The sequence below is a fragment of the Amblyomma mixtum genome, chromosome 3 (assembly GCF_055824585.1).
Source record: "Amblyomma mixtum isolate Tamu chromosome 3, ASM5582458v1, whole genome shotgun sequence".
In the NCBI taxonomy this organism is placed as follows: domain Eukaryota; kingdom Metazoa; phylum Arthropoda; class Arachnida; order Ixodida; family Ixodidae; genus Amblyomma; species Amblyomma mixtum.
In genome coordinates this window covers 68,334,935-68,362,673 of record NC_143014.1, presented here as the reverse complement: position 1 = coordinate 68,362,673, position 27,739 = coordinate 68,334,935, and the positions used below count along the sequence as shown (strand labels likewise).

General features: G+C 45.6%; 1 long non-coding RNA gene and 1 pseudogene across 2 annotated transcripts; both read right to left on the bottom strand.

Annotated features, from left to right (window-relative positions):
- LOC149350511 (uncharacterized) overlaps positions 1 to 27,739 on the bottom strand; it is a 122,710-nt pseudogene that overhangs the window by 66,244 nt on the left and 28,727 nt on the right.
- Positions 113 to 26,107, bottom strand: LOC149350513 (uncharacterized). 2 transcript variants are annotated; one of them, XR_016290385.1, is made up of 7 exons: positions 25,715 to 26,107; positions 18,272 to 18,406; positions 17,315 to 17,526; positions 13,879 to 13,911; positions 12,828 to 12,928; positions 9,147 to 9,319; positions 113 to 3,301 (listed from the first exon to the last, which is right to left on the bottom strand). It is a non-coding gene; the product is annotated as an uncharacterized LOC149350513 (long non-coding RNA). The 2 variants fall into 2 exon arrangements; XR_016290386.1 differs by lacking the exon at positions 13,879 to 13,911.

Here is a 27,739-nt window from a genome sequence, read left to right as displayed (position 1 = left end):
GTGCTACTTCGCATGTACGAACTCAATATGAAGTTCATGCAGTTTGCGCAGCATCAGAAGTAGTCATTCATTTTGAACAAGCAGTGATGCAATGAACACAATAACAAACAGGGATGGAGACTGCACTTTATTTCAGGCATCCTTTTTCCTAATTCTTGAGAATCTGGTTAGTTTGACAACAGCCCTTCACGTAGATCCACAAGGAACATGCATAATTCAATAAACTTTTCTCATTTTTTAGACATAGAAAGTGTGGTTTTTATTATGCCCCAAGTGCACAAGCAACTTCTGCTGCTTACACACATCACTGCTTGCAACAAAGAGCAAGGCCCTGTCTGCAGTTCTGAAGCCACTAAAAAAGACAGTGGTGAGACATGCACATGCAGAAGTCATCAGCAAGGTTGCATCTACTGCAAAACAAATGCTTCTCTTATTCATTTCCAATTAGCTCTGTCCTGCACTAGTCACAGAGAAACTATCCTAGCAAATTTCTTCATCTCCTCTACCCATCTGATTTTCTGCCGGCACTGGCTAATTTCTCTAACCTTATATCCCACTAAACAACCATCCTCCTCCACATTACATGTCCTTCCAAACCTCATTTCCAACTCTTAACTCCTGATAGGACACCATTAAATCGAGTTTGTTCTCAAATTCCCTGTTTTAATCCTGTCTCTTAACTTTAACCCATCAGTTTCGTTTTCATAGCTTCTGGTTTTCCTTTAAACTAAATTCAAGCTTATTAGTCTAAGTTTGTGAAACAGCCATAAACTCATCTAACCTGAGTTCGCATGTGGTCTTCCCCCGTACCACTTTCTTTCTAGCTACACTAATCACTTCACTCATCACCAGAACAGAGGCAAGCCCCTTTGATTTTCCGTGGCATCCTGGATTTCAATGGACTTCCAACAACCTAGCTTGCCCAGTGCCACTGAATGTAGATCAACACATCATTACAGCCATCACAGTGGCCAATCTTCAATTAGCACCCAAAGATATGCCAGCTAAATAACAGTGACCATCAAACGCAATAGTTTGTGGCCTTGGTGGCTGCACCACAAACTTTGCTAACCCATTTCTACACATCACATAGGTTATTAAGCCCTTAGTTTTTATCACAAGAAAGCCTCTGGTTACTTTCAAGCTCAGCAGCTGACCCAGGGTGTTGTGTTGCTGCTGTTAAGTGTATTCATGCCATGCAGGTACAGTAAAACGTCGATAATTCGAACTTGGATAATTCGAAATCCCGTATAATTCGAAGAATTTCTGTGGTCCCATAATTTCTAATGAAAATTTTACCGAATAATTCGAAGTGGTGGCAGGCAGCAGCCCGTTTAATACGAAGATCTGAGGTGCTGTGGGAGATGTCCGATCCTGATTTTGCCATCAACCAATGAAGCGACGGCCCCTTGAAGTGGCATGGCGGCGCTGCAGAGCGATGCTGATTGGACGATGCTCGATATGTGAAACGGTCCAGGCCCAGTACTCTCAACACAAAAACCGATCTGTTGCGATTTGCAGACAGCTGAAGAACGCACCTGCAGTGAACATGTGCTTCACTGCAACACAGGCATGGATACCAGTTTCAAAGTAATGTGCTCTCAGCGCTTCGTCAAGGCACGGCCGGACTGGAGACAGTGGCTCGCGCTTGTGTCGCTCCTCTCCAGCCTGGCCGTGGTCAAGGTAGCGTCTAGCGGAAACGCTGGCATCGAAGCACCTCCCACCCCTAACAGCATCAGTATGTGTCCTGCATGTGCCCGCAACGAGTTGACTGTGCGCAATGACGGCCTGTGCCACTTTTTTGAACAGTGCGCCATGGTTAGAAGGCTAGGTTGACCTTTCTTCAAAAAACGACCATCCTAAAGTTCTGGGTCAAACTATGCACACATCCAACCTATCTGCAGCGTCTAAGGTAGTTTTGGATGAGTGGCAGGTAGTACGGGCCCCTTGCTGGTGCCCATTCCCCTGTAGGATGCATGGGACTCCTTCCATAAAAAAAAAGTTGGTAATTCATAGGCAAAACAGTTCTGCCAATGAAAATTCGAATTGCACACCATTTACCCGAGTTGTTTGCACTGGCGGTCACTTTCTCCGACAAGCAGTAGGTAGCGCGAGGACAAACTTCCGATTCCGATAATCTTGTGGAAACGTTCGCACTGGAATCCGAAACTATAGGACCGTTTGCAGTTCAGTATGACGCTTGTCAGTCGGGCTGCACATGAGTGCAGAGGCAGGGTAGAATGTCGCTTTTTCGCTTTTGATTTCCACTGGCTTCAGACCGCTGCCCTTGTGTTTGCATCGTTGCGCGTTTGTTGGTTTGAGCTCATGAGCACAGCAATGCCATCCAGCGGGAAAGTACAAAACAAAATGCAGCAGCAGGACGAAGCACACATAACGACGGGTGAGTGGGGGGTGGGGGGGGGGGGTATGATGGTCAACTTATATTTCGAGTCAACTTTCTTTTTTGCCAGCAGGGGCTACGAGCTGGTCGTTCGGCTCTTACGCGGCAATATACAGCAATTGCAAAATTCGCCCAAAAAAATACCGCGTTCCCACAACGAAATTTTTTGCCTGGGACCATTTTTCTGGTATGGTTGATCAATTAGAAAACTCGGCTAATTTGAATATTTTTCGCAGTGCCAGTGAATTCAAAATAATGAGGTTTTACTGTCATTGCAGCTGCCAAGCGGTGTTGAAACGGGCTCAGCCCTTTAAACTGACCACAAGTCTATCAGTACTATTCGCTGAAATACAAAGCCTCATGTCTCAACCAGCCATTAGCAACAAGACTACTTCTGAACACAGCAAGTGAATTTGAGACTATCACAGAAGTGGCGGCATCTTGTAATTGACTTATGTTTATATAAAACTGATGTGTCCGTGTTTATTCAAACATAGTATGTCCATGTAGCCTCTATGTGTCTCTGGAAGAGCACGAGCATGTGCATGCTATTTTAGTTGTAGTTTCTTCTAGTTAGACAACCCCCTCGCCGTGCACGAGCAGAGACGTACGTGCTGCTTGTTGTGTCTATCTCTTACTTTTTCTCAGCTCAAAGTCACCCCTACTACTGCCAAAGTCTTGAGCTGCTTTTGTTTATTCGTAGACTTTTTGTCGCCTGCAGGGTACCGCTGGCAGGACAGAAGTTGTGGCCGTACGTGTCTCCTTTTAAGGTGAAAGCCTTTAATGGCTCATACTCACGGTGTCCGTCCGTGTGCTGCAATCATGCCAACTGTGGCCTCTCCTCCACGTAGTGGCGCAACCTCCTCCCCTCAGCAACTGGCACGCCGGTGGGGGGCGCACCTGTGCATAGCAACCGTGACGTCACAGAGTAACGGCAGAATGAGCGCGCGCGCGTCGGCGGTGGCAGCTGCACCGCCGCTCCTTCGCCAGACGTCTCGTTGCAGTCGAGGAAGTGACACATGGCTCCGAAGCAGCCCAGAGAGTCCCTCGTTTACTACAAGCACCTTTGGGTAATTCAAAGGAATATTGGCGAACACTGTGGCCATTCCACTGGGGCGCCATGTACAACATGGTATATGCAGTGGGTTGACCACAAGGCTTTTGCTAAACACACTTTAGAATTTCCAAAGTGTCTTAGGTAATTTTGGCCACATTTTTTGGTTGTGTCTCACTTTTTTGTTCCAAGGTCATCCAATCCAGAATCGAAGCCTAGGGCTTCTTTAGTTATCCGTTAATTTTTTACTTCTCCAAGATGGCAGCCACACAGTGTCAAAGTATAGGTGTCTACGTGTTGCCTCTTTTGTGTGTGAACTGCTTGGTACGCTTTTGGTTGGTACGCTTTTGCTTGGTACCGACTCTGTGAGTAAACCAGTGGCCGCGAGTACTTCGTCCGCTAGTGCCCGAGGACTTAAAAGGGGCCGAATGGGCATGAGCTTCAGTCCGCTCCTCAGAGGAAAAGCCACCGCTGCGTACTCCCGGTACCCCGAGCCGCTGCACCGCATTCCTGAAACCACAAGCTGCTCCGGAAGGACCGTCGCCTTCAGGGGCCGCCCTGTCTGCGTGAATGAACTGCCACCACACTCCCCGGTCAACCCTATGTTCATTCCCCTTTTGAACTTTCTTTTCGAGTGTCGCTAATTGGACTCTTTCATTCTGGTCTGTGTAGACAAGTGTTTATTCCAATGTATGACTTAATTCATTGTATTTAATGCGATGTGTTTTCCCCCACCCAGTGGTAATTGTCTCGTAGAATGTCCATTCTGCCTCTGTAAAAGCTCTCATATTCTTCGTACCAACCACTAAACGTTGTTTTGTTGTTGTTACCTCCTAACACATCTCTGTCTCATTCACTGCGTTTACTTACTGGCTCCGCCGGGCATCGAACGGCCACGTATAAACGCTGTTTTGTTATTGTTACCTCTTAACATGCCTCTGTCTCATTCACTATGATTGCTGACCGGCAACGCTGGGCATCGAACGGCCACCCCCTCATTGTCATGATCCGGCGATGACCTCGCGTGATCACCGAGCCCGTGACAGAGACCCATTGTCAAAGCTTTGTATCCACACGAGCCCAACTTCAAACATGGCAAAATAACTCTGTCCAAACAGCAACTCGGATTCGTACTTTTGAAGACTATATTGATGACAGGTAATATCATTCATGTCATGATAACCTGATATTTTATGGTTTTCCATACCCTACCGTATCAAAGACATTGTTCTGAGTCAGGATGCACAGTCACTCACCAATCCTATGAGACTCAAATATCCCTATTAAACCAAAGGACATATAATGTGTCTGTTTAGCCATTTTGGGCATGACGCACCAGAACAGAAATGTCTCATAATTGTGAAATCCTCATTATTAAAAGAATGCCTTACTTTCAAATGAAAGAAAACGAATGGGGAGGAAACTCAAAGCAAAGTCTTCACAGCATTGTCGAAGGCATTTCATGCATGGTCCAGAAGGTGCAGAAAAGGTTTTGACTGTTCACTGTCTGTCACATGTTAGGGACTAATACAGACCTTGTGACACTAACAACTAACATGTGGAACTTACTTGATGTGGTCACTTTATCCACATCTGGCATAAAGTCAATAACTGAAATTCCTCAGTAGCTTTCTTCTGCCGGCATGGATGCCCAATTATCAGGCATATTCAACTTTGAGGTCTCTTAAATTTTTTCTCCGAATGAGAAGTAGGTGCCATCTTGCAGTTTGTTTTAAAAGACATGTGGCCAATGAAAAGACTTACTAGGTCAGTCTAGTATATAAAAATCTTGTGACCCCATCTCATGCCAGAAACATTTTAGATACTGAAAAGGGAAATTTTTTTCTCAAAGAATGTTTCTTTTTCCACTCGTGTGAATGGTACCAAGTGAACATCATTGACTGAGGCATGTGGCATGAGTGCATCATGAACCTTAATATTCTCTGTTTGTGGGTGCAACAGGTCAATGAAGGCCAAAAACCAAATTTCACCACTATGTCCCCTTCTTTCCTTAAAGGTGCACTAAAGAGGAATCTGAACTCCTCTTTTTACCACGGGAACTCGACCAACACATTCCAAGCATTCTTAGAAACTTTGCATTACTGCCCTGTGCAGCTGATTTCCCTAATTTAAATCAGAGAAAACGTCCCGGCTCCAGCCTTTTTTTAACTCGCCACAGATGGCAAGAGGAGTCAACCAACGCGTGGAGTGCCTTTCAGGCAGTTGCGTGGCGGCTTCGCTTTTGCTTTTATTTTGTTTTAGGCTTTCGTGAATAAACAGATGCAGTCAGAGAAAACATAGCTGCAAATTAGTCCACGAAAATAAAAATACGCATGAACTCTTTACTTCTGCCGGTCGCTACGTATCACTCCACTGATGGCAGAGCGGCAAGTTGGCACGGGACTAGCTGAAAGGCGACTCCAGCGTTGGTTGACTCCTCCTACCATCAGTGGTGAGTTAAAAAAAAGCAGGAGCCAGGACATTTCATCTGATTTAAAATAGGCAATTGGCCTCACAGGACAATAATTTAAAGTTTCTAGGGATGCTCGGAACACGTAGACCGAGTTCCTGCAGTAAAAAGAAGAGTCCAGATTCCTCTTTAGTGCACCTTTAATATATATTAATGACCAACCTACGCATGCCTGTTCTAACATTTGGTCTATATCATCAGCCTGACTATGCCCACTGGTGGACAAAGGCCTCTCCCATGTCTCTCCAATTAAACCCTGTCTTTTTGCCAGCAGCGGCCACCTTATCCCCGCAAACTTCTTAATCTCATCCGCCCACCTATCTTTCCGCCACCCCCTGCTACACTTGCGTTATTATGGTATCCAGTCCGTTGCCCTTAATGGCCATCGGTTATTTTACCTTCGCATTACATGCTCTGCTCAAGCCAATCTCTTCTTGATTTTGACAAGGATGTCAATAACCATTAAACTACGTTTGTTTCCTGATGACCTCTGCCTTGTTCCTGTCCCTTAGCATTACGCCTACCATTTTTCTTTCTATAGCTCACTGCGTTGTCCTCAATTCAAGTTGAGCCCTTTTCGTCAGCCTCCATGTTTCTGCCTTATAGGTAAGTACTGGTAAGATACAGCTGTTATATATTCTTCTCTCTTGAGGGATATTGGAAAACTGCCTTTCATCATCTGAGAGAACCTGCCAAACACGTTCCACCTCATTCTTATTCTAGTTATTTCACTCTTGTGATCTGGATCTACGGTCACTAAGTGCCCTAAGTACACGTATTCCCTTACCGCTTCCAGCACCTCGCTAACAATCGTGAACTGCTGTTACCTTCAGAAACTGTTCAGCATTACTTTGGTTTCCTGCATGTTAATTTTTAGACCCAATGCTCTGCTCTAAATCAGTGATCCTGCTTTGCAATTCATACCCTGAGTGACTAGCAAGGCTATGTCATCAGCAAATGGCAGATTACTAAGGTATTCTCCATTAACTCTTACCCTCAACTATTCCCAAATCAGGACTCTGAACACCTCGTGTAAATAGGTGATGGATAACCTCATCCGCCCACCTAACTTTCTGCCGTCTTCTGCTATGCTATCTTTTTCTTGGAGTAAAGTCCGTTACTCTTAAGGGCCATCGGTTATCTTGCTTCATATTACATGCCCTGCCCATGGCCATTTCTTCCTCTTGATTTCGACTGGGATGCCGTCAGCTCGTGTTTGTTCCCTGACCCACTCTGCCCTCTTCCTGTACCTTAACGTTACAACTATCATTTTCCTTTCTATAGCTCGTTGGGTCGCCCTTTTTGTTATCCTCCATGTTTCTGCCCCGTAGGTGAGCAATGGTAAGATACAGCTGTTATATATTTTTCTCTTCAGGGATATTGGTAAAGAGAACCTGCCAAATGTGCTTCACCCCATTCTTACTCTTATATTTCATTTCGGTCTCGTGATTCAGATCTGTAATCACTACCTGCCCTAAGCAGATGTGTTCCCTTACCAGTTCCAGCACCTCGCTACCAACTGTGAACTGCTGTTCCCTTCCAAAACTCGTGAACATTACTTTGGTTTTCTGCATATTAGTTTTTAGACCCACCATTCTGCTCTGCCTGTCTAACCCATTGATCATGCTTTGCAGTTCATCTCCTAAGTGACTTAGCAAGGCAATGTCATTGGCGAATTGCATATTACTAAGGTGTCCTCTATTAACTCTTATCCTCAACTGTTCCCAAATCAGGACTCTAAACACCTCCCGTAAATAGGTGATGAATAGCATTGACGAGATTGTGACTCCTTGCCTGACACCCTTTCTTATTGGAATTGCTAGCTTATTGGAATTGCTTATTGCTGGCTTAATGGAGGGCTATAGTGGCTGTGCAGTCATTACAGATACCTTCCAGTATTTTTACGCAAGGCTCATCTACATCTCGATACCGTAATGCCTGCATGACTGCTGAGCTTTCAACGGAGTCAAATGCTTTCTCGTAATCTATGAAGGCTATAGAGAGATTTTCACCTAAGTCTTTACACAATTTTAAAAATAGGCTTTTTGAGTTAGAAGAGCGTTTTTTTCTGCATTACATTGTCAGTGGTGGAGTACACCAGAATGCAGCTAAAATGTGCTAACTAGCAGGCTGGTTCACTAATATTCAATAGTTAACTCCTTCACTATTACTGTTAGGTTCATAATTTATTGAGAGGCGTGTAGCCCACCTTGAAATATCCATACCAGTTTTTGTAATTTTTAAAATGCGGTTACTCCTGGAGCTGTGGCCCAACAAATTTTGCCTATTTCGATGAGTTATGCACACTGGAGAGGTTGCTTTGCCTGCAAGCTTCTCGAACGCACACGTATTTTGGCACGATGTAGGCAAAATTAGTTGGGCCACAGCGCCAAGGGTAATGCATTTCTGAAATTCTATGAACTGATATAATTATTACTTACGGTGGGCTACACACCTATTAATATTTAAGGAACCTAAAATAATAGTTAAAAAGTTAACTATTCAATATTAGTTAACCAGGCTGCTAGATAGCACGTACTACCCTGCTGACAATGCTATGCTGAAAAAAGCGCTCTTCTAACTCAAAAAGCCTGTTTTAAAAATTGTGTACCCTCTTAAGTGAAAAGTAAAACACCCTACATATAGAGGCTGGTTAGTGTGTGTGTGTGTGTGTGTGTGTATTTGTGCACGTGCATGAATACCTATACAAATACATTGAATGATCTATACAACCACCCCTACAGATGACATTTACAATGACGTAATAACCCTTAGTTAACCCTACAGCTTCAAAGTTGTTTAGGTCATTGCCTTCTCAAGTTACTTTTTAGTGCTTCCTCAACTGATAACGTCTCCTCTGCATTGCCAGCTGGAGCACTGCTTGGTGATATGGCACACGCACGCATCATATCCTTCTCGAACAAAATAATAGGATACTAACAACATCCACCTATGTAATGCTTCCCAGCAAGCAAAATACTTGCGTATACCAGGCACTCATACATTCCAGACTTGAATATGCCCATGCAATGAAGAACTGCCATCAAGTACGAATCCAATCAATGTCCTACAGTCTCTTCGAAGCCATACTACCAAGTTCATACACTCATGATATTCTAAATGACGCCAGCATACCTTAACAAAGAAAATAATCTGCTCTGTGAATCTCGCTGTTCTTCAGTGCATTCTTTGCTTATTTCATATGTTTTTCCACAGCTCACCTCATCATGTACCATATCTTCTTCTCCCAGCCCATAGATTTCACCGTATATCCCGTTCCTTCCCAGCTGCTCACATAGGTTCCTGCAAAATATTCCGGCAGCATCTTCTTTTCCCTGTGGAGCTGCTGATTGGAGTGGCCTTCCTCGAGACATCACATCAGTAATCTGCCCGTCTATATGGGAAGAAAAGAAATAATAATTTATCGTTCATGAGACAACTATTCATATCCCACTCCCTATGCAATACAGTAAAAGCCCATTGATACGTAAAGAAATTGCAGAAAAACGTATTATTCAGGAAAACATATAATCCAAACTGCCTAATTTTTAAAAACTTGACTGCTGAAAGATGTACAAAGACATTTATTGACAATTTCACTTCATAAAAATATCAGTTAGCATTTCTTGGCACAAGATCTGAACAGATCCTTTTCTAGTGCTCGCAGAATTCCGACCGCGTTTGCGCTGTCTTAAGCGCAGAAGGAACTTTGTAACACATCCGGCCCATCGGCGGCAATGACGAAGGTAACCAAAATCTCTTCCCCGTCATTTTCGAATGCTTCGCCCCTTTGCATCTAAGTACTGAGGGGCAGCCTGTTGCAGTGTTTCAGGTTATAGCACATAGAGCTCACGTTTGGAGAAGCCGTGCGTGCTGTTACACTAGTTCAGAACTGGTCAGAGATCACGACATCACACCACAGTCAACCAACGAGAGCAAGGTACGACATCAGACACGGCCAGAGAGTCGAGGCGCTTGCATCCCTCGCGGAGCCTCTTTTTTTTTTTTGAGAAGCGCTCTTTGCCACTTCTCTACACCCCCAGCCAGGTCATGCACACTGTCACATGACTTGACATGTCAACCACAGAGCAGTGGAAACTACATGCTCTGACTGCTGCGCAGCTGGCACCCCGCCAACACGGCCAACCCATGAGTGTGATTCAAAATCACACATCGGGTCAAGTGACAGTGTGTATGACCTGGCTGGTGGGGGTAGAGAATCAGCGAAGGAGTGCTCCTCAAAAATAGGCTCCATGATGGATGTGTGCATACAGTAATGGTTTATTTATTTATTTGTTTGTACATACTGTGAGCCATAAATTTGTCCCAAGCAGGAAGGGCACACAACTAAAACATAAAAGCCATAAAACCACCAGCTGCAACAGTCACAGTCATATACAGGACATCAAATCTAACAGTCATAACAATAATAATACTAGGAGCCATACTAAAAATCTTCTAACTCCTTCACGAAATACTTCGACAAAGCCGAACGAAGGGGATTCCACTCCGTGACAGTATTCTGGAAAAAACTGAACTTGAACAAATTGGTATGTGTGAAAACTGGGGCTAATGAATGCTCATGTACATGTCGTGATCTTCTAGTGCCCACCAATTTCACACAATAGGCAAGATCTGCCAACAGGTTTCCTGAGATGAAACCATGAAGCAACTAGAAGGCTAACTTTTCTTCTTACTGCTAAAGACTGTAAATTACTCTTTAGAATTAATGCACTTGGAGAATCCGTCCTTCTATATTTACCATAAGTAAAACTAATTGCTTTTTGCTGTACACGCTCCAGTTGTGCGATGTCCTTTTGATTGTGCGGATCCCAGACTGCTGCTGCATATTCAAGTCAGGACCTAACACAAGCCTTGTGCGCGGTGATTCTGGTACTGATGGGCGAATTTCTGAGTTTTCTTTTAATAAGCCATAATTTATTCATTGCGGATGCGCAGATGTCAGATATATGCAAGGACCAAGTAAGTTTGTTAGTGAGGGTTACTCAGATATTTATAGATCTCTACTTCTAAAACAGGAAGGTTGTGAAGTAGATAACTATATGTAGCCTGGGCAGCACTTTTTCCTAGTGATTCGTAACAATATGGTTTTGTCTTGGTTAATATCCATACCCCTGAGCGCACACCAATCTGCAATTGCTACTACAGCTTTCTGTAGTGACAGGCATAGTCATAATCACTTACTATCTCCTTGAAAACAACACAGTCGTTAGCAAAGAGTTTTGGAGATACATCCTTTTCAACTTGTGCTTGTGGAGTTGCGAAAGAGGGCTAAGGTGGTTTTAACGCTGTCACTTTGGCTTCTAAGAGTTGGTTAAGGTGGGCTCAGACGAGCGGACCGGACTGCGGATGGCCCGAGCGCGTCAGCACGGTTATCGTGACACGTGACCAAGCATCCGCGAGTCGGTTCAGACGTCGAGCATTCACACGTACGCAGTGGACAATCAGCGCGCACTCTCACCCCAGCGTGCTAGTGCTGTTTGCGCGACTCCGAAAACTCAGCTACCGAGAGTTTCTACATGGACGCCGAGAGAAAACGTCGTCTCGCTGCACTGGCTGTAGCCACTGAAGTGTCTGAGGATGACGAGGAAGCTTTCGTGGCTAAAAAGCGGTTATGTTAGACAAAGGCACGACTGGAAAAAAAAAGTGTATGGGCGTGCAGAAACTGCTGTACGAGGACCTACTTGAATGCGACCGGGCAAAGTATAAACGATTGCTGCGACTGAGTACAGAGCAGTTTTACCAGATACTGCCTCACTGATTCCAAATTCACTCATAATAGCAGAAAAAACAAAGCAAAGCGGGCACTCAAGCACGCGCACACGCTCAAACACACAATACGATGCAGTGCAGCAAATACGGAGTGAACAATGTAGTGAGCAAAACGCAAAAAGGAGGTCACACAAAGCTGCACTCGAGCTGCAAATGTAGCGAAAAGCACGTCAGAACAAAAGGCATCACCATGGAGCAAAGCTGACTTCATTTCGGATAGCTAGCCAGACGAGTGCTCGAGCCAACATTGACAGACCTAGAAGCAAAAAAGCGCAAAAACAAACTTGATCCGCTGCCAAGCCCCCGGACTGAATAAGGTGCTCGCCTCTTCCATCTGGTTCGTGGTCCGGGCCTGGAAAAGTCCGCGCCGCCCGCTCATCGCTCAGAGCAGTGATGTTCATGTCACGTCGCACACAGGCAGCGCTGACGCGCCTGGACCATCCGCGATCCGGTCTGCTCGTCTGAATCAACCTTTAGGAGTTTGCAGTTTTTAAGCAGCGTTCCCCAGACCTGGCCTGCTCGTATGTAAGCACGTCACTGTAGTTTATAGATGCTTTGCCCCTTGCCCTTATGCACCGCGAATAAACCTCAGCGTTTCTCCTCTTTATGTTACGTCCCCGGCTCTCTTGAATGCTAGTGCACCATTTTTATTTTGTTGTTGTTGGGGGGGGGGGGTGGTGCTTCGCCCCCTTGCACCTAGGAACCACAGAGAGGCCACCATGGCGGGTGATTGCTGCTGCATTTCAGCTCTTCATGTCACGTGCCCTCACGTTGGGCCCACTGATATGTTTGCACATGTATGGTTGGTTGGTCAGGAAACATATTATATGAGCACAATTTGTGTAAATTTCAAATGCAGAAGCTGGAAAAGTGTACTATACGGTAACATATCAACGGGAAAAAATATAGTGTAAATCTATGGAACACATTTAATGTCCACGATTTTGAGCATACGAACTGGGAAATTGTATGAACCGGGAACGTATCAATGCGGTTTGCTCTAGCTCTAAGTGGGGATCTCTGTCAAAATAAAATGATACTAATATGAAAAAAGCTGGTTCTTAACCAGCTTAAGCACACAGCTAGCACATCAAGGTAAAAGCACTTGCAGTTGCATCATCCTGGTAGGTACGGTTTTGTCTTGGAACTCCACAGATTCTTTGTTGAACCAGGCAGGATCTGGCCCTCCTACACTCTCCGGGTCTGCCACCTGTATTAGGAAATGAAATATGCACAAAACATAATGAGAATAGTTTTAAGCTTTGGCAATAGAATGATGATAACAGATAGTGGGAGCAAGTAATTCATAAGGTTCATCTCTCTAATGCTAGCCTTTGTCCTTTCCATTTCAGAAGACAATGTGGGTAGTGCAAACAGAGTCTGAATGGTGGCTCCTTTAGGTGGCATTCATATGCAAAACCACAAATGTCTCAAGATCACTATCATTATCATCATCACAGCAGCTTCATCGTAAAAGAAATGGTAGCACTAATTGCAATACCTAGGGCTTGTAAACAGAGCTTGTAATCGAGAGCTGCAAACTTTCAGCATATTCATGGTCCATCACAGCAGTGGAACAGCTAAACAGATTGGCTGCTAAACACAAAATTCAAGTTCTAAACTAGGTAGCAGCAGCTGTCTTTCTGATCGAGGTAAAACAAAAAAGATATCAATATATGTTACATTCACCATCATCATCAGCCAGGCTACATACACTGAAGGGAAAGAACTCTTCCACTGATCTCCAATTTGCCCTGTCCCGTGGAAGATGTGGCCACCCCATCAAACGTTCAGATCGCATTTGCCGATCTGTCTTTTTACAGTACCTGGCTGTTTCTTTAGACCTGGGATCCACTCTGTTACATTAATAGATCATTGGTTATCTGTTCTGGAAGTTACATATTTTGTTTATTTATTTTAAATACCCTCAGGGCCATATGGCATTACAGAGGGGAGTGGTTACACAAAGTAATAAAACATAAAAATATGAGCATAATTTTACAGAAGGCTGCTAGTTATACAATGTTAGCTAATGTATTCTTGAAATAAACAGTGACCGTTAATAAGTGTCAGTGGTGCGGGAAGGTGACTCCACTCGTAAAATGTCTGGGGTAAAAACAAATGAAAGTAGGTTTTCGTTCTGCAGAATGGTATTCCAACCTTGTGGGCTTGATCCATCCGTGGTGACACGTACTGGAAGGGGGGGGGGGGGGGGGGGGGGGGTCAAGGTGAGATAAGTTCTTCGCGCAGTTAGGAATGGTGAAAAAGTTCATGAAAAAGGCGAAGATAAAGTGCTCTACAACGAGACACAAGGGATGGCAGACTGAGACCAGCTTTCATGCTGGTTATACTTGCAGTTCTGTTGTAGTTAGAATGAATCGAGCAGCTGTATTTTGGACCCTCTCAAGTGAGTGTGTTAAGTTCTGGTGATAAGGATCCCATATTGATGCTGCGTATTCGAGTTTCTCTTAATGTCACCCCCATCACTCTCCTTTCCATAGCGGTAATACAATATAAGCATTCTTTGCCATCCTTGAGGTCGTAAGGCACTCCTGCATGACGCCTCTCCACCGTCCTTCCAAAAATCTTGAGTTACTTGCTTGTCACCTGCACCTGTCACTTATGCATTGTTTGTGATGAGTCCTCTATAATCGCTTCAGTTTAAACGGAAATTCCTATTTCCTTGTTTGCACTACTTCTTGTATTAGTGCTATTATTTTGGCCACCATATAAGCTTACATGGAAACCAGCACAAAAAAATCACTTCTGGCATATCGATTGCAGTGAGCCTCTTTCCTGAATCCCCAAGAGCCCCAGCATTCATGGCATACGAACTGATTAATGTCAGCATCAATCTGTTAGAGCAGCACACAAGAAAATGCACAGATTTTTTCTGCTGCCTTACCTACCATATTTAAACTGCTCACGACACTGCTGCCTTTGTCCCTTCCTATAAACATGTATCTCTGCCCATGCCAAATCCAGTCTTTAATCCTTTCAGGCTTCCTGGATGCTTTAGTGCTTGCTGAATTCACTTCATGGTAGTAGCTTTTTTTACTTTGCTTACTTACCTTGCACTTATTAATTTGGATGGTTCTGCATGTTCTACCTTATCTGAGAGGTCTGAAACTTTCATGCATTAACACTTCTAGTAATATGTCGTTTCCTTGGAGAGATTACCAGTATCCTACCAAGCTAGCATGCTTCCTACGTCAACTGAACACTCTGGAATTATGCTGGGAATGTCATCACATTTACCTTCTTAATGACAGTGTATTTTTATGGAGCAAGGGCATCTGCGGCCAGACAGCGCCATGGCAAAAGGTATTTTCGTTTGCTCCAGGTGGGGTCAAAGGTCCATTTCCCAAGCATTTCACCCTGATTTAGCCAAGCACCTGTACAGGGGACGCTTGTAGCCACTGTATGACCGGTGCGTACCTAGCGGCACTAGGGATTGAACCTTGCACCTCCCGCATGCGAGGTGGATGCTCAAACACTAGGCCACCGCTGAGGTCACATTTACCTTCTTCACGACAACTTTCTTCCACTCTCTATTCAATCCAGGCTGATTCTACACATCACGGCTGTGCAGACACTACATCTCTTCTCATCTGGCCCCTCTACACCCTGCATGATGCCAGGATGGGCAATCATTATGAAGTCTATTTCATTATTAGTCTCTACATTCAGTCTCTTCCATGCCTACTCCTTGTCTGCGTGCCTGCTTCTTTCGAACTTCTATACTTTCACTTGGAAGTTGCCCTACAGTGTAGTGCATTCTTATTTAATTCAAGTGAAAGAGGCTAGCCTGCACTACGATTTTCTAGTATAAGGTTGGAAAACTACAGTTTAGGTTTACATATTATCTGTTTATAAACCACTCTTTCTTTATTTCATTCACCACTAATATGACATCTTTACAGTTCCTTTTGACCACCTTGCCATTGTGACTGGTAGTTGGTGCATAGGCCCGCAGTATCTTCCACTTTCGTTTTTTATTAATCTTGATTACAATGACAGCCACCTCCTTATGTATGTACCTGTTATTTAGAGTATGCACCACATACTCTAACTCATAACATTGCTAAACCTTTGGATGTCCCATTCACTGCCCGATATTCTTCAAACACCACAACTAGGCTAGCCTCATTGAATAAGATTCTTATACTAAACACTACCAACTTTAGTTTCTAGTGGGGGCCTGGTCAGATCCAACAATTATCAGCTCCTTTCGCTGCATTACAGGCACCACCGCCACCTTAGTCAGCTCATCCACAGCCACTGGAGACTGAGTGCCGAGAGTTAACTCACAAATCCACAAAGGCGGCGATGACCAAATACATCCTCAATGGCCAGTCCCTGTTTAGTAGAGGAAGCATGCTTATAGCTCTTCACTCAGTGAGCATTACTCTCACGGTTGCATCGCAGTTATTTCCTTTCTTTGGTAGCACACAGAAAAGCAGAATATTGCTCTCCTTTACAAGGTGCTCCACGGTACCACTGATTGTCCTGAAATGTTATCAGATATTTTTATCAGAGTGCCGTCAAATACGAGCCTGAGAAAACAAGCTCTTTTAACCAAGACGCACAGGCCATTGTAATCTCATCAACAGAATTCTATGTGTGTGCTAATCCAAGTATACTGTTTGTGACATTTATTTGTTTTGTTTGTTATTATGCCTTTCCTTGTTGTGCATTCATGTTTTCCTCCTTATCAGCAGGCTGCCATGCTAATGACTTGCAAGTGAAAGAACACAAACAAATAAAAAAAGCCTTACTAGCCCTCTGAATTGTTCATTAGGATTAGGCAGCATAGCGTGTGCGATTTCAGCCCTGAACACCTTTTTTTTTTATTAACCAGTGGTTGTTTTCAACGGACACTTGAAAGCAGTCCCTCCTTCACACGAGGCACATGCTCTAACCAGTGCAAGGTGATATCAAGTGCACATTAAAACAGCTTAGGAAGCTTAAAATAATCCAGAGCCATCCATTACAGAGCAATTTACAGACTAGCTGCTGCTTCGACACTGTAGAGACCAAAGTCATTATTTCTATCTTTATACATTGTTAAGAAGCCCTTCAGATGGCTGTAGTGGTTTTCACTTTTTACCAGCACATCATGGCTGAGTTATACAGAGGTGTGTAATAAACAAATAATAATACCAATAAAAGTTATGGCACACTGAAAGAATAGCCATTTGCTGCAAGTTGACAGGTACATACTTTCATGATGCCTAACAGAAGCAGGTGAAGCACGAGTTGCTGCATGCTCTAAGTTCGGACAAGTATTGGTGGTCATGGCTCCTTATGGGCAGGAATCTATCTTCTTCAACAACTTTCGGATATATGTATGTCTATGCCTGAGGATCTGTGCGACACAAAACAGATTAAACACCTTTTACCTGCATCAAGAAATCTATATACCATACAGTACAATTCTTTCAGCCTACAGTTCTATGGGCTCTTGATGTCCTCTTGTTAAGCCCACTCTGCAAAAGTTCAAAAAAACTGTTAGCAACTATGCAGTACAATAAAAAGCTAGATTCCATGAGAGTGGCTGCCGCAAAAAATCTATGCCTAATATTCCATAGCTCACCTTTTTACCACAGAAATGGATGAAACAAGTTGCCCTGCTCCAGTGGACGAAATGTGTGGCAGGCACCTCTGCGGGCATGATGTTTGCAATGGCTTTGGCATATGCGGAGACCATCCCTTGAAAGCCCTTATTCCAAGGGCCTGCAGGACCAGTGATGGTACATTCTACACGGTGCTCCGACTACGTTGATGCATCCACCTAGGCTGCACACTGTAGACAAAAACCATCCATAAAATCCACACGCAGAAATCAGTGTACAGAATTCTGTGGACAAAAAATGCATCAATGCTTGTGCTAAGAGCACACCTCCCCTATTCTTTACTCGTGGTGGGAAAAAATGGGCTATTTCTGTTAAATTATTTTTCGGCAAGATTCATAACATAGTCACAGTCAAGTGTGTCACGTGCTTTCTTATAACATGCACTTCAAACAAATATTAGGTTCTAATGTGCAATTTTATTATTCACTACAACATTCGGCAAAAACTATGTCAACTGTATTTGTATGCTCATAAGATAAAAAGAAAGTACAATTTTAAATCACTTAAATATTCAAAATGTTTCCTGTTATTTTACCAGAAGAGCATGAAAATTTCAGAGTTGGAGCTTAAAATTTGGGATCATGGGGTTTGCTTTGGTGCCCATCACAGTGATGAAAGGGTCTGTTTCAGTGCAGACATCACGAGTTTGAATCGAGTGCCGAGAAAATGATCAAATCCATTTTTTCTCGGCAACAAGTGCGTATTCTGGGGGGGCGGGGGGGGGGGGGGGGGTGGACAAACACCAACATAGCTAGAAAGAGCGATAGAATAAATTCTTACAGAGAACAAATACTGCAAGTTGTCATCTCTGTGTCTGTTTAAAGAAAAACAAAATTGCTGGAAATGTATAATGTGCACAAAATACATCAAATTTCAATGCCTAAAACTACACATAAAGGCAAAATACAGATTTAGCTTGAAAGCTTTTCCAGATGAAAAAAAAAAAAAAACTTAACTGCCAAGTCTCACAAGCCACTGGAACAGTTTATGTGAATCAGACGCAGGGATGCAACATTCCCATTAAAGCAGAAAAGTGACTTCTGGATATGACCCTGTAAAGAACAACACCAGAAAAGCATGCCTGCTTCACTCCAGCAAAGATGCAGTACTTAAAAGAAGCTGAATGATGCCCATAAAAATGAGCGAGCCCATGAAAGGACATCCTTGCATGAGTAATATTTTTATCAATCAGCATAAGAGTTCTTGCTTAGGATGTGCACTCAAACTAATTCATGTTTGGTCTCCTCGATTTGGCTGCATTTTCTGCACCAGTTCAGGCCGCGCTGCACTCGCGCCCTCGATTTGCCAGTGCAGCTAGCGCCAGCTGCACTTCGGCGCTCGATTTGACGTTGTGCTGCACGAGTTCTCCTGCACTTTTGCACTAGCCTCCCAGCGAGCTCTCTTCTCGTGCAAGTAGTGCAAGGTGCTTGGCGCGCTCCATAGCAGACGGCTCCGGGGCCAAGCTTGTTTTAGTGAGCGGCGCTGAGACCATGGTTGAGACTGCATACCTGTACTAATCACGGCATCTCCACCGTGCTCTGACTAAACAGCTGAAATGACAGTGCTCGTACGTGTGTATGTATGCATGCGCATGTGTGTGCGTGTCTGTGTACGTGCGTAAGCGACTGGCTGGCATGGTGCACTGTGTATGGGTTCTCATCTTTCTGCCCAGCCTCGCATGTCGCTTTACACGATCTCTTTTGTGTGCAAATATTATTATTACTCGCAGCACGATGTAGCATTTCCATAAGAGGCAGATGGTGAGATGTTTTTTAACACGTGGGTGATCACTCGCTACGATACCTCCGCTTACAGCAGCAATCTACTGGCCTTGAGGTCGCCGTCAGCCCACACAGTCACCTGCCAGTTAGTCTCTGATAGTCACCCCCCCGTCACTGTCCGTCGACAGTGGACGTGAGTTGTTGAGTTCAAATATAGTCAGAGTTAACAGGCAACTCTTTCCTTCTATAATTGCAGCAGTCACTTTTCGATAGAACGGCAACAGCCCGAATCACAAGTATCAACTGTCAGAGGTCGATCGTCTCGAGCGGAAGTCTGAGTAACCTCTCGAATTAAAATTTTGTTGCTTCTTCAAAGTACCCACTGAATCGGTGACGGTCGACCGGCCTGTGCCACTTTGCAGAACGCAATGGAAAGGACGGTGTCAAATTCTTCACAACTGTTCGAACTAACAAATATCATAGCCGCTCCACGAGATATGCGCCACTTTGAACAAATGCAGAGCGTTCAGTACAGCTAGCATAATCCCGCGCATTTGTCAAACCACACGGCAAACACCAACACACGGCCGCAGCAGACGAACGTTTCGGCACTTTTGCACTCGATTTGCTTACTGCACTGAGTGCTCTAGTGTCAGGCGCTACAAGAACTGGCACTGCACTGGCATGGCACTTTTGTGAACTCGTGCAGAAAGTGCAGCCAAATCGAGGAGACCTGTTGAGTCAAATGATATGCCAGTACTGAGAAAAAAATTGCGACTATCCAGTCATCAAGACTTGATGTAAGCATGAGATGCTTTGCAGTACGGGCGTATCCCTATCTAGGATAGGCAATAGATATGGTGCTAGCCGCATTCTCTCGGGGCACCTCCCTGACGTGGCTTACTGCTTAACGAACCTGTTAAGGAATACCAAAATGACATTACTTTCCACCGGCAACCTATACAATACCGAGGGACTTCCTAGGCGTTTCTAACAACGCTCTTGCTGAACGTGGAAAAGAAGAAAAGCACGAATGCTTGCACGACACCCCCAAAAGCACAGTCACAGATGCATTCGAGGCGCCTGATTCCACAGCTCAAGTTTGCAATTGATTACGAAAGGATATCTCTGCAACTTCGGTGTCGAGCAGTTCTAATGGGCACAGGCGATATCGCAATGCTGTCCAGTAACAATCGCATGTATATAGCTGTCCACAGCCAGATGATCATTGCAGACCTCCGAGCAATCGTCACAAGGCGTGCTCAGCAACGTGCGTCCGGATGTATTAACTTCATCGCAAGCGTTAGTTGCTGTATCGTATGCATGATGGGCAGCGTGCGCAATGCCGGCTTAAACGGCAGCTGATAAGCATTATGAGCCGAAGCGCTGCGCTTGCCCCCTCGCCCTACTGTGGGTATAAATGCGCGCTGCTCAATAAAGCTGGGTCTTTTTGCCCCCTAGCATTCGCTGTGTCATGTCAGAAGTAGCCGACGTTGACGCCCACTTCTTGGAACATCTGCACAGACCAAGGAAACAAGCGGCGGGATGGATTTGCTATGACCACCAGATGCACTTCGCCTCAAAGGGAACATCACAAAGAACTAGCAGTTGTTCAAGCAGAAGTTCGAGCTATTCCTGACGACGACAGAACCCGCCGAGAAGCCACGACCAGAGGCAACGAAAACTGCGCTACTGTTGACCACTGCAGGTGAAGAAGCCATTGAGATATTTAACGCTTTCACTTTCACCAAAGGCGAAAGCTGCAAGGACTACGCCACGGTAGTCAAGAAGTTTGACGTGTACTGCGAGGCGCAAAGCAATGAGGTGTACGAACGCTATTTGTTCAGGAGGCGTGTGCAGGAACCAGGTGAACCATTCGAGCGCTTTTTGAGGGATTTGAAGACTCAAGCACGGCTCTGTAACTTTGAAGGGTTACTCGATTCAATGGTCAGGGACCAAATTCTTTTTGGCACAAATGGCGACAAAATACATGAAAAGTTATTAAGAGATAATAAACTGACCTTCCAGAAGGCAGAGCAGATCTGCAAGGATGCCAAAGCAACAGCAGCACATCAAGAAATGTGGGAACAAGACCATAAGCAAGTGCACAAAGTTCAGAAGATGCGCTCTGCCCCTCGTCGAGAGCGGCAGTCCTACAACTGCCAAAGGTGCGCACGGACACACGCATCGCGGAGCTGTCCTGCCTTTGGGCGTACGTGTCACAACTGTCAGGGAAGAAACCACTTTGCTGTCTGTTGTAACGCAAAGCAGCAAATCAGCGAGCTCACAAGTGCTGAGGAGGAATTCGATGTACTGGATATGGCTTTGCGCAGCAAGGTCAGGGAGCACGACTGGCTTGTTCAAGCAAACGTTGGCAACTGGTCGGTGAGCCTGAAAGTTGACACCGGTTTGCAAGCCAATATTCTACCCCTCAGTGTCTTCAACAAAATGCAGCAAAAGCCACCACTGAAGCCAAGCTGCGCACTTTGCGGTCCTTCGGCGGAAGCAAAATTGAACATGTTGGCACAATTACACCGGAAGTGCAGCTAAACGGTCGCAAAGCCGTCCTCAAATTTTTCATCGTGTGGAAAGGGCAAGCAATACTAAGAGATGAAGTGTGCGAACGCCTCCAGCTTCTCTCCCGGCAAATGCACAGTGTGTCGCACAACACCACAGAAGGAATAGTGGATGAATTCCGTCATCTGTTCAGCGGTACAGGTTGCGTTCAGCGTCGGACCACACTGTTCTCTGGGATGACGCCGTGCCGGTCGTACAGCCAGCGTGAAGGGTGCCACTATCCCTTCGGGAGCCACTGCGTGAGGAGCTGCAGTGCATGGAACAGGGCGGAATCATTGCCAAGGTGACAGAGCCCACAGACTGGGTAAGACCTCTTGTAATAGTACGTAAAAAGGATGGAAGGCTCCAGGTATGCATGGACCCTAGGAAGATTAATGAATGTATCAAAAGAGAGCGCTACCAGATGCCGACGCGAGAAGACATAGAAGCTGAACTGGCCGGAGCAATGACTTTCACGTGCCTAGATGCAACGTCTGGCTTCCACCAGATACCATTAGACGAGGAAACTATAAAAATATGCACCTTTGCAACACCTTTCGGGTGGTACCATTTCCTGAGGCTAGCTACCCTTCGGAGTTTTTTCAGCACCAGAAGTTTTTCAAAAGATTCTAAATGAAATCTTCGAGGGTCTGCCTGGTGTAAGGGTATATGTCGACGACATATTAGTCTGGGGCACATCAACACACGAGATAGACAAACGACTGAGATCAGCGCTAGAAGCTGCAGAACGAGCTGGTTTGCCTTTCAACGCGACCAAATGCAAAACTGGTGTGAAACAGATAGAATTCCTTGGTGACATAATCAGCCATGAGGGTGTAAGGCTGAGTCCCTCCCTGGTACAATGCATGATGCAAATGCCGGAACTGAAGGACAAGCAGTCAGTGCAAAGAATGCTTGGGGTAGCAAACTACTTCAGCAAATTTTTGCCGTCGCTGGCACACAGGACAGCACTGCTGCGAAGCTTACTAAAGCAAGGCACAATGCTTGAATGGATGGCAAACCACGTCAAAGAGTGGAACCAGCTATGCGACATCATGACCAAACAATCACTGCTATCACTTTTCGACCCTGGGAAGAGACGAAAATATCGTGTGATGCATCACAGAACGGCTTAGGCACTGCTTTGCTACAGTGTCAAGATAACGAGAGGAAGCAGGTCGCATACGCGTCTAAAGCACCGACTGAAACACAGCAGCAATATTCGCAAATAGAAAAAGAAGCGATGATGATTGTGTATGGATGTGAACGATTCAATCATTTCACATATGGACGGAAGGTTATCGAGGAAACCGACCACCGACCTTTGATAGCGATATCCCATAAAGCAATTGGTGACATGCCACTAAGGCTGCAGTGCTTCTTTCTGCGACTGCTTCGTTATGACATCAGAATCGTTCTTGTTCCAGGAAAACACCTTTTCCTGGACGACATGCTGTCCCGGGCTTCAGTCGACTGCGATAAGGAGGGCATCGACAGCGAAGATGCAGAAGTGCATGCCGTGAATGTGGTTTTGTCTCGCGTGAGCCACAGAACTTTAACACGACTGGTAGCAGAGACAAGCAAAGATAAATACCTAAGCAGTGTACTCAGAAGTCTAGGCAAAGGCAAACAGGTCGAAGGCTAGCAGAAGCCATTTAGTGCCGAGCTGTCGCAAGTCCAGGGTATTTTGTTAAAGGGATGCAAGGTTGTTATTCCCATCAGTATGAAGCGTGAAATAATGGAAAAAAATTCACCATGGCCACTTGGGTATTACTAAATGTAAGGCAAGAGCCCAGGAAGTGGTATTCTGGCCGGGATTGAGTAGCGACAATGAAGATTTTGTTCAGAAATATGCAGTCTGCAGGAAATACTCGTACAGCCAGCCACATGAACCGCTGAAGATGCGCCCGGTACCTGAGCAGCTGTGGCATCGAGTTCGCATTGACATTTTCTACTACAGCGGCAGGCCTTACCTCTGCGTTTATGACGCGCTGTCGAATTTTCCAGAGGTGGAACTTCTTAAAGATGCTTCTGCTGACACTGTCATTCAAGTAACTATCGCTATCTTCGCGAGGTACGGCATACCTATGGAAGTGTGTTCAGACAATGGACCGCCATTTTCAAGCCACCAGTTTGCCACATTTGCAAAAGAATACAATTTTCACCACAGTGCTTCAAGCCCTAGATACCCCCAGTCAAATGGCCTCGCAGAAAAAGGGGTGCAAGTGGTAAAATGAATATTAAAGAAAACCACTGAAACCAATCAAGATTTCTGGCTCGGTTTGCTGGCATACAGAACAACTCCGCTGGAAGGAGCCGAGTCACCAGCAGAGATCCTTCAGGGCAGAAAGCTCCGAACAATGCTGCCAAGCATTCAAGATGGTCCTGGTCTACATATTGTCAAGCATCGTCAGACAATGAACAAATGGCAAGCACTGCCACCTCTGCACCAAGGGGACACTCTGCATGTGAAGAAGTTCTTCTGGGACAAAAAGGCAAGGGTTGTGCAGCGCTGTGCAGAACCCAGGTCCTACAATGTTGTCACAGAGGACGGAAGACTTCTGCGTCGCAACCGAAAGCATTGGTGCCTACGAAAGCAACCTTTCAGCGTGAACTCAATGATGACAGCAAGGACACCTTTGGAAACAGCGCATCGCAGCAGCAGCAGCACCACCACCACCACCAACAGCAACCGCCGCAGCAACCAGTGACGTCTGATGGTGATGCGGTGTCAAACGCCCCGGTGTTAAAGGGACAGTGAGGAGAGCTCTATTAATATTTTTTTTAAAGCAAAATCTGATAGTTCGGCATTTCATGGCTTTGTTGCCACTTGGCCGGCAGCGAAAGATGCATTTATTTCTAAGAAATTTGGATTCGAAGTTGAAAAGTTTTTCCAGCCGCTCTGATTCAAACTTGGGATCCTCTTATGACGACACAGGACTAAGTGACGTGAAACATGACGTGCACATGACGTAACGCAGACTCCGTGATTTCTGACGGTCAGCAGAGCGGCCTAGCAGCAGCCGAAAAGAAAGCTACCGCTGGCCGCATGTTGAAGGCATCTATCGGCTATTGCAGCCGTCGCTACCGTCGCTTCGTTTACGTTTGCACCGGCGTTTTGCCAGCGTTACGATGGATCCCGTTCCCGAAGTCGTCAACGAAGTTCTCGCAAATAGACACCTTTAGCATACCGTGTACCTTGTTACCGTTAGCGGAATACCGGGAGCCTGCCTATCGCCGGTGAGTAGGCGCTGATTGGTCCCAATGCTGCAGGCGCACGCGTAGCTGCCGGGTACGTGGCACCATCTGGCGACGTCAAGGAGATTTGCGCATGCATTGGCTGCACCTCAGTGATTCGTGGCTTCTCGTGTTCTAGTGTTGCTAGAACCATTGGTTCTAGCAACACTGTTTAGTCCTATGACATCATCACGCTTGTACTTGCAAGTTTGGCCTGTGGCGGCGATACCTGTATTTTGGTTCTTGCTCTTTCCTACGTTACAAGAGCTTTGTTGTCAGTATGAGTGGCGTTTTTGTAATCAGGAGCTGGTATTCTGTCGATACAAGCCAACTTCAATTTCTCCTCAGTGTCCCTTTAAGACGATCGCAGAGACAGCGTGCACCAACGCGTCGTTTGGCATACGGCAGGAACTTTGAGCAAGTGTCTTGAGCTATTCCTTATGCAGTGAGCTGATCCTGTGCTTACAAACTTCCCTTCCTTCGTAGTTCTTTGTTATGAAAGAATAAAGATGTATCGTATGCATGACGGGCAGCGTGCGCAATGACGGCTTAAACGGGCAACTGATAAGCGTTTTGAACCGAAGCGCTGCGCTTGCCCCCTCGCCCCACTGTAAATCCTCGGCATTCGACGTGTCATGACTTAATACAGTTGCGTCCGGTTCTACTGGCTGACACTGCTGATCGGCAGATGCAGTGCAACAAGTTCCATCACCGGCAAACGACAAAAGTTCAATGTATTCGTCTATGCGCCGGTTAGTAGCCCGTCGAAACCGCCGCCACTGACTCGTCATCTTTGACGGATCCGAAACATGCTACTTTCCGAAAAAATACGAACCGAATACTCACCCCTTTCCAGGTTGGCTGCCGCCATTTCAGCTCTCCTCGAAGATGCCAGACTGAAAACGTTAGTGCACTACAGGGACAGAGCTCAACCGATATGGAGATTCATACGTCATTCCACCGGCCTTGCGCGAATAACAAGTGCGCATGGCAAGTACGAAAACTTTGGCGCCAAACCGACAGTCAGCAGCTTGGATTGGCCTCAAGCAGTTCCCGGAGCCGCAGAGGGTGTGCGAGGAGCGCGCTCATTAAGGCTCCTCTAGCAAAATAGAGGAGCCTTAGCCATAGAGAAAGATATTGATAAAGAGCGGACACTCGGCTTTGCCACCACGGGGATAGCGCCACCAGTCTTTAAACGCTAAAGCCCCTTATCAAGGGACTTTATTAAACGCGAGTTGGTTATATATATATGTTAAACTACAGTAGGTCGTGCATGGAGGAAGGAAAGAACTCCATGAGGTCGTGTGTTAAACGCGCGCGCGCGCGGCGGCCAGGGTTGCCAGGTTTGGCTACTTTTGAGAGCTCTTGGCGACAAAAATTTGAGCTTGGCTACTTGGCTACTTTTGAAGTGCTATTTATGAACACCATTATCTTGTTGTACCTGCCTTGTTGTCGATAAATGGGAAACAATTTAGCGGGGCTAGGCCAAATGCGAATTAGTTGTGCAGGCACTTCGGTTTTCACTTCGGTTTCGGTTTAAGGCTCGGTTTTACACGTCAAGCAGGCTTCAGACAAAGATCGGTGACTTAGACTTGAGCTCTGTCTTAAGGGCATGACGAGATAGCATTAATGGGTTAATGCCCAGATATGTGGAATTGGTCATTCTCTACATTTACTGATCGCTGAGAGTCCTACCTTCCTCCATGGTCTTAACACTCCTGGCGCCGTGGTGCAGTGGTTAAGCAATGCGCTACTGCCCTGCGATGGCAGGTGCTGCCATTGGTGGGGCTTGTGCCCAGGCATGCTCTTCCCAAGCAACCAGTCTCAACCAACCATTAATTTAACTTCCACAAGCCACGGTGGGGAGAGTATACTCATAATCTGGTAGGCAGGGCTTCACTCCTAGAGTTCCACGTACGCCTTCACGTAAGACTCACAAGGGCTTCACTTTGTTTACCCGTCACGAAATCGCGACATGTCCCCTCTAATGCTCACGCATTAATAACTATGACTGCGTCAAAAGAACACAGTAGCTCTGCCGAAGAGAAACTGATTTGTTCTGGTCACTTTTCAAGTCATGTCATAAATACCTCTTATGCATCCAAGTTATTTACAAGCACTTTTGCCCCATAGGTTGCCCTTTGTCTTTAAACTGTAAATTTCCTGCCTCTGGTGACGTTTTTGTGGTGTCTTGGCGCCAATTCCACACGGGTCATGAGCCGGCGCGAGCTTCACACCACCGTGCTTAGCCACATGGCACGCATTTCAAGATGCTCAAGCCACCCCCAGAAGGTGTGCATTTGGCACGAGCATGACATGGGAATGACGGGCGCTGACGGGATCCTCGTTAACCTCGTCCTCACGAGTCATGATGCCATGATGAACCCTTTAAGCCTGTTTCTGATGCAAGTGAAAACGCCAGCGAATCCTCCCACGAAACACAAAACGTCTTACGAACGTCTCGGAACAGCTTCAAATGACTACAAACGTCTTGCGCTGTGTTCAAACGTCTCATAGATGTCGACAAGAAGAAGTTTCCTCTGCGACGTCTCTTAAACATCTGCAGTCATACGTTTGCTGTGAAACTTCTGTGAAACATCTGTAGTCAGATGTTTTCTAGACTTGATTCTAACACGTGGAACTTGAGACCACGTTAAGGAGATGCGCCAGCAATCAGCAGAGAGTTGCCACCGTGGATTAAACATGCTGTAAATCACGGCACATTAATTAGATGGCTCTCCTGCTTGACGTTTCGAAGAGCAGGCGCGCCGGTGCAAAGACCGCTCTTTGTATTCGAACACAGAAAGCGCGTTTTCTCCTACGGAGCCCGAATCACGTTCCACATCGAGTGCAGCTAACCCGCCACTCGTA